At 53.9% G+C, this 6,595-nt stretch overlaps 1 protein-coding gene across 8 annotated transcripts in view; it reads right to left on the reverse strand.

Moving 5' to 3' along the window:
* The window catches only part of ZMIZ1 (zinc finger MIZ-type containing 1), a 231,613-nt gene that overhangs the window by 139,398 nt on the left and 85,620 nt on the right, over window positions 1-6,595 (reverse strand). For all 8 annotated transcript variants that reach the window (XM_016164985.2, XM_016164986.2, XM_016164984.2 and 5 more), the window contains one exon: window positions 4,184-4,261. The gene's annotated coding sequence lies outside the window, so the exon portion shown is untranslated. The remainder of the gene's footprint in view (window positions 1-4,183; window positions 4,262-6,595) is intronic.

Here is a 6,595-nt window from a genome sequence, read left to right on the forward strand (position 1 = left end):
CGCCTCACAGACCACTGAGACTTCCAAGCCAGCAGTTCCCCAGGAGCCCACCACCCAGTAGCTCCTTCTCCCCTCGGGAGGACAATTTATTTCTTCATGAGCATACACCTGCTCCTGCCAGGCAGCCAGCTCCTGGACACCTCACTTCTAATTGTACCAGGAATTTCATTAGTGCTGGAGGGAAACGGGGTTTCCAACCATCCATTAGTGGATGAGGCCCCTTCTTGCTCCCCTGTTCTAGGTGATGGCCAGTGGCCCTTGTGCCCAGGACAGCACAGGGTAGCCACAGGGGCAGATGTCTCTGAGCTGGAAGACGGCCCCATCCTGAGCAGTCAGTGTGGCCGGTCCACGGGGATGGGACAGTGCTCGCCTCCGGCATTTGGCCACACACAACACATAGCCTCCAAGCAGCTGGGAGTATAGGGCGATGCCTCAGACACCTCCAAAGACCTGGGCAGGAGGGAGCTGTGTGTTGGCCAGAGCTGGATAAACAAGGCGAAGGGTGGCAGATTGGGAGCCCAGCAGGTCTCAGTTCTGCTGAGTCCTGGCGATGACGGAGGTGATGACACAGAACAGATGTGCTGCTGGGACACCTGGCAAGGAGCGTCTCTGAGGAAAAGGAGAGAGGAGGTGAGAAGGTCTTGGGACTCAGGGAGAAATTCCAGAGAGGGGGGTTGAAGGGGAGCCTCAGACATGACAGGATAGGGAGAAAGTGGTTGAGCTGAGAGGAGGCAATGCGGGGCTGGCCGGTGTGAGAAGGGGAGCTGGGCAGGAGAGAGGGGCTCACGCAGAGAGAACCAAACAGAAAGACACCAACAGTTCCATGGAAGGGCACACATGCGTTTCTCTCTCTCTCTCTTTCTCTCACCTCTGAGCTGGGGTTTGGAGGCCAAGGAGAGAAGAAGAAACGACTAGGGCTAAGGATGCCGCGCTGTTCAGAGGATACCTGAGTAGACACGCCGCCCTTCCCCCAAGGGGAAACTGGGCCCACCTGGACACTTCAGAGAAGACACTGAGGGCTGGTGAGTCCAGAGCAGGAGGCATGGGCCTCCAAGAGCTGTCTCATTCCATGATGGTAGGGAGCTGTCGGCAGGGGCACAGGAGGTCAGCAGTTGGCTTAGGCATACGTCCCCTCCAGGGTTCTGTAGGAGCCTATCCTGTTCTCCTACATTGCCTTATAGTCAGTGTTGCCATGGTCAGTGGGGTGATGGGGACCCTCGGGCCAGTCTGAATGTGAGGCCGGAGCTAAGGTTCGTGTAGAGATGGCTTGAGGTGCTATGTCCTTGACAGGAGCTGCACATGGGGGATGGAGCTGGGCAGGATGGTGCTCACACGTGGGTGGGCACTCTGACACATTATAGCCTCATACACCGGCCTAGGCAACCACACATATATCCTCACCCCTGTTCATGACACATACTGGCACACACACACCCACACACCCACATACAGTCCTGCATGGCAACCCCCCTTCTCAGCAGCCTTCTCCATCCCTATTCAGGGGACCTCTGGGGTGGGGCTCTGGTGGGGAGAGGCTTCCCTCTCTGCCAGTCCAGCCTCTCCAGTGTCCCCGGAGAGCCTCATGCTCTCTCCCAGACTGAGGAATGCTCTGAGCCCCCAAGACTGCTGCCTGAGTGCCCTGTGCAGCCTCGGCTTGAATACTTTTTAGTGACAAGGAACTCACAACCTATCCAGAAAGCAGCTTAAAAAAAAAGCTCCAGACAGCTCAGCTTCTTAAAAGTTAAACTTGAGAATATGAGGGAGACAGTGTGGTTGCCACTGAGCGGCTTGAGCTGCTGGCCAGAGTATGACAGGCAAGACTGTCCTTTCATTAAAAGTTTTAAAAAGTGACAGAGCTGGCCCATCACCCTGGCTGCCACTCTGAATTGTAATAGAACTAGAGAAACAGTGCCCTCCAGCCAATACCATCTCCTTGAAAGATGAAAGCTAACTAGGACCCATGATAATCTTTCATTCTCTGACTCACTCATTTAATAAAATACCAACTGGGCACCTAACCAAGCCAGGCGCTAGGATGTGGTTGTGAACAAGTACAGTCATTTAATATTCTGTTCTAGTCTGACACCTGCTCTTTACCCATTTTACAGGTGGCAAAGCTGAGTCCAGGGAAAGGCAGCGACTTGCTCAAAGTCACAAAGGAGCTGGTGGTCCCAAGCAGAGGCTCATATACGCTGTTTTAGGCAGTGACCATACGCCAGAGGAGGGAAGAAAGGGAGAAGGCCGCATGCCCACCATCCCTGCCCCCAGCGTTTCTAGGACACCTAGGTATTGACTAACACCCTCACCTTGGAGTGGGTTTCTTTTTCCACCAAGGCTTTCTGCTCTCCACCCCTCCCCCTCCTTTTTTTAAGAATACACTCCAAGCCGCTCCTATGATTAATTACCAGCTGCCTAATGCTCTGCCACTGGCAATTTCTGAAAAGGGAATGAATTACCTTGAAAAACATCCGAAAAGAGAACCCACCGTGAAGGAGAATTTCAAAGGTTACCTCACAATTAGCAGTGGGTTCCCCCAGCCTTACTGAGTCGCTGGCAAGCCCTCTGGGGAGGGGCAGGCAGCCAGCTTTCTAGGGCCATCCTCCGGCTCTGAGGGCAAGGCAAATGCTATAAGACAGTAGTGGCGGTTGTTTCCTGCTCACCCACCGTGAACCTGACCTGTGGCTCGGCCCCTGGCCTCTAAGGCATCATGTGGTGCTTAATTCCAAGGAACCACGGTTCAAATCCCCACTCTACCCTTAATGGCTCTATGGGTTTCTTAACCACTTTGGGTCTCTGGAAAATGAGGCATTAATCACACTTCCTCAGGGGAGAAATATGTATTTAAGGCGCACAGTGCCTGGTACAGAGTAGACTGTCACAAAGCTGTAACATTAAAAATGTTCATGCTTCTAAGCATCCTCATAACAGCCCTCTCAGCAATGTTGGTATAACTATCCTCATTCTCAGGTGAAAACTGACTGTCTTGGAAGGAAAAGGACTAATCTAAGTTCACACTGTTAATAGCAAGAAGGAAAACCAAGTCCTACTCCCTGGTTCGAGAGCAAGACTGAAGCAAGGAGAATCCACAGGGCTTACCTATACTTGTCTCTGGGCACCTGGGAGCAGTGGGGCAAGCAGAGAGAAGCTGAGGGCAGTGGGGAGACAAATTGGTAAGGCCTCATGCCATAGCCAAGACTCTGGCTCTCCAGAGCCTTGGGGCAAAGGGCCCCGGCTTAAGTCAATATTTTCGTGAAGTCCTCTCAGAGAGAGATCAAATATGTCGCTCTCTAGCACAGAAACAAGAGTGATCAACCCTGAAATGCTGCTCAGTGAAAAGACACGCTGGTGTCTAGGCCAGAGACCTGCCTGGGAAGCTCAGCCTCAGGACCTCCTGGCTCCAGCCGCATTCATGAATTCCCCAAAGGGCCCAAGCCCCCGCCCTCAGGCTGGACAACCAGTTTGTGACCATCTTGGCATTGGTGGGTCCTCGGGGAGAAGAGAATGTCAGAAACTGAGGTGTGCAGGAAGAAAGAAGGGTCTCTGCATCCTTGAGGAAAATGCTAACATATCCTGAGCATTTACTGGATGCCAGGTGTGCCAACGCACCCAAGGGGGCAGTGTTTTGGTCTCAATCACTTCTTTTATAGACACGTAAATGGAGGCACAGAGAAACCACACAGGATCATGGCAGACAACTGGTAGAACCAGGGTGTGAATGCAGGGACTCTGGCCTCAGAGCCCAGAGACATGCGAGCGCTCACGTGCGCACTTCGGTGTATGTGTGGGGGAGAAGAGGGTGGGGCAGCCACAGCACTCATTTCAGCAGACAGGCCTCTCTGCTCACCCAGGCTTCTTACTGTGTGGCTGCCATGTTGCTTAGCGCGTGGGGCCCACATGTCATGGGGTTCAGAGTGGCACCGATAGGGCTGCTCTGCCAAGGCTAAGGACACCAAACCTGCCCCTCTCCCTGGGCACATCCTCTATGCACTCCAGAGAAAGGCCAGGCCCAAGAGGCCAGGCAGACGAGATCTCAGCAGGCGTGGCTGCCCTTAATCCCACCCATGAGGGTCGAAGTCCCAGTCAAAGGCACATTGTGCTGGGACCAGCATCTGCCCCAACTCAGGACACAATTGCCCAAGCATCCAGGACAACCCACACCCCTCCAGCCCAGCTGCACACCTACCTCAGTGACCCGAGATTCACCAGCGTCCCACGTGCTGGTTGGCAGCTTGCAGCACCTCCGCCTCACTCCAGCTCCATCCTGTTACAATGAGAGGGGTGGTCAATAGGTCCACTCTGGGCAGGGGCCCTAGAACTGACCATCCTGCCACCACCCACCTGCCCACTTCCTATAAGGTTTACTGATGGCAACATTGGGGCATCTGAAGGACCAAGAAGTAAAGGAGTACAATGACAGAGTGCTGGGATGCAAACAGGCCCCTGAGGCCCCCACGTCCCAGTCACCGATTATGCGACTGTGAATATGCTCCTGGCCTCTCTGGGTTTCGGTTTCCTCACCCGTCAAATGGGATCGTGATCTCTTTCTCTGGGTTTGTGGGAGGATCTGTGGATATATGGTGACAGAGGCATGCGACATTCATTCATTCATTCATTCATTCAAAAACATTTAACAAATACCTCGATCACAGAATAGCTTCCACTGCCCTTGTGAAAACTCTGATAATGAGCAAAGAATCAAACAATACATAATTAAAAGTGGTGTTTGCCAAAAATAATGAGTACAGGGGCTATGCGGCAGACTTAGGCTTCAGAGGGGCCACTTTGGGGAAGTAAAGTTAAAGAATGAGCCAGAAAGAGGCCAGCCAAGATGCATGGGACAGTATTTCAGGCACAGAGAATGGTGTAGTGGCACAGTGAGGGAGAGACAGAATGAGGTAAGTGGGGGCCAGGAGGCAGGGCCAGTTGTTGAGAAGGTGGATGGGAGCCACTTGAGGGTCTGAGCAGCTGAGGGACATGACCCTAGTTCTCATTTGAGAAGATCTCCATGGCTGCTAGGGAAGAAGAGCTTGGGAGAGACAGGAGGAGGCAGGAAAACCAGTGGGGAAGCTGTTCCAGGACCTGCTGGAGCACTGGGTATGTGGGGAGGAGAGAGGGAAGAAGGAGGCATGGATGCCCGCTCGTCCTGCCAGTGCCTTGGGCTTTGGGGAAGTGGCGGGGTGGTTGGGGGATGATTATTATTGCTGGGTGGGGTCCGGCTGGCCCATCTTCTCAACGGGCCACCAGTACCCACCTGCCTACTGTCCACGGCGTCCCCTGGAAATACAGGAGGAGAAGACCCAAAGGCCTGCTTGAGGGTGGGAGCTGCAAAGCACCAGGTTTGAGCCCTGCTGGGAGGTTCCGGGCAATTGCCATATTCCCTGTGCCTGTGTGCTCTCCTCTAGAAATGGGAAACCTGACTGCAGGGCTGAGCGCAGCTTGGAATGAGACCCGTGGCTAACGGTGGAGGGGGGATGGGGGGGGAGTGCACATGCCATGTTAAATGTGGTCTCCCACATGTGCCGGGGGACTGGCGAAGGCCTCAGACCTAGGCCCTACCTCGCTGTGCCTGGGGCTCCCAGGGAGAGAAGTGGGTGACCCTTCAATAAGAGGTACCACACACAACCTGGCACTGGAGATGTGGGCTCAGTAACAAAAATAATCTCATTCAAGTCCTGGTTTCATTCTCTTACCGAGTGTGTGGCTTTGGGCAAGTTTCTTAAACTTCTCTGTGCCTTACTTTCCTCACGTGTGGAAGGGGATGTAGGGATGGCCACGGAACCTCCCTCAGAGTTGTACAGACTATATAAGGTATATGAGTGCGGGACATGCAGGCAGCTTCCCGGGCATGTCAGCTAAAGCATAAATTACCTGTGAGGGGCCGGCACTAAGCTCTGTGATGCACTGAAACCCCTAAGCTCCAAGCTCCCAAAGCCAGCTGCAGTCCCTGCCCTTACACTGGAAAGAAGAAGACTCCATGTCCTGACCCTTTGGCCCTGGCAGCCCCCAAACTCTGCTCATAATGGGAACACAACACAGCCCTTGGGTTCACTGACTCTGATTCTCCCATTTCATAGTGGAGGAAACTGAGGCTTAGAGAGAGGCAGCAACTGTCCCCAACCCATAGTTATGCAACAAGTCAGTGGCTGGAGAAGTGGAACAGGCCCCCAGCTCAGGCCTCTCCAAAAGGCGAGCTGGCCCACAGACCCGCTGACAAAGAGAAAATAATTATTTTGGCAGCTGAGACAGAAGCCAGGGCCGGAAAGTACTTGCTCACTCCTTGAGCATCATCCAGGCCCCAAGGAACGATGCCCATTCATCCTGCCTCCCAGAGGTGCTCCAGCTCACGGTTCACACGTGCACCTCGTTGCTCCCTCACCCCAGCCACCCCAGTTCTTTGGTGTGGGCTTATGCAAGGGGACAAGCAGACAAGAGAGGGGAAGAGACTTGCCAAAATCACATAGTGAGGGCACCACACCAGAGGCACCTGGCTATGAGCTAGGGCCCTGGTGATGGACTGACCTCCTTTCCTATGGGCCTGCACTGGACCCCCCCACCTGGGAAAGACAAAGGAAGGAGTAGGTGGCTTGCCTTTTAC

This window comes from Rousettus aegyptiacus, unplaced genomic scaffold (genome assembly GCF_014176215.1).
Source record: "Rousettus aegyptiacus isolate mRouAeg1 unplaced genomic scaffold, mRouAeg1.p scaffold_m13_p_6, whole genome shotgun sequence".
Taxonomy (NCBI): domain Eukaryota; kingdom Metazoa; phylum Chordata; class Mammalia; order Chiroptera; family Pteropodidae; genus Rousettus; species Rousettus aegyptiacus.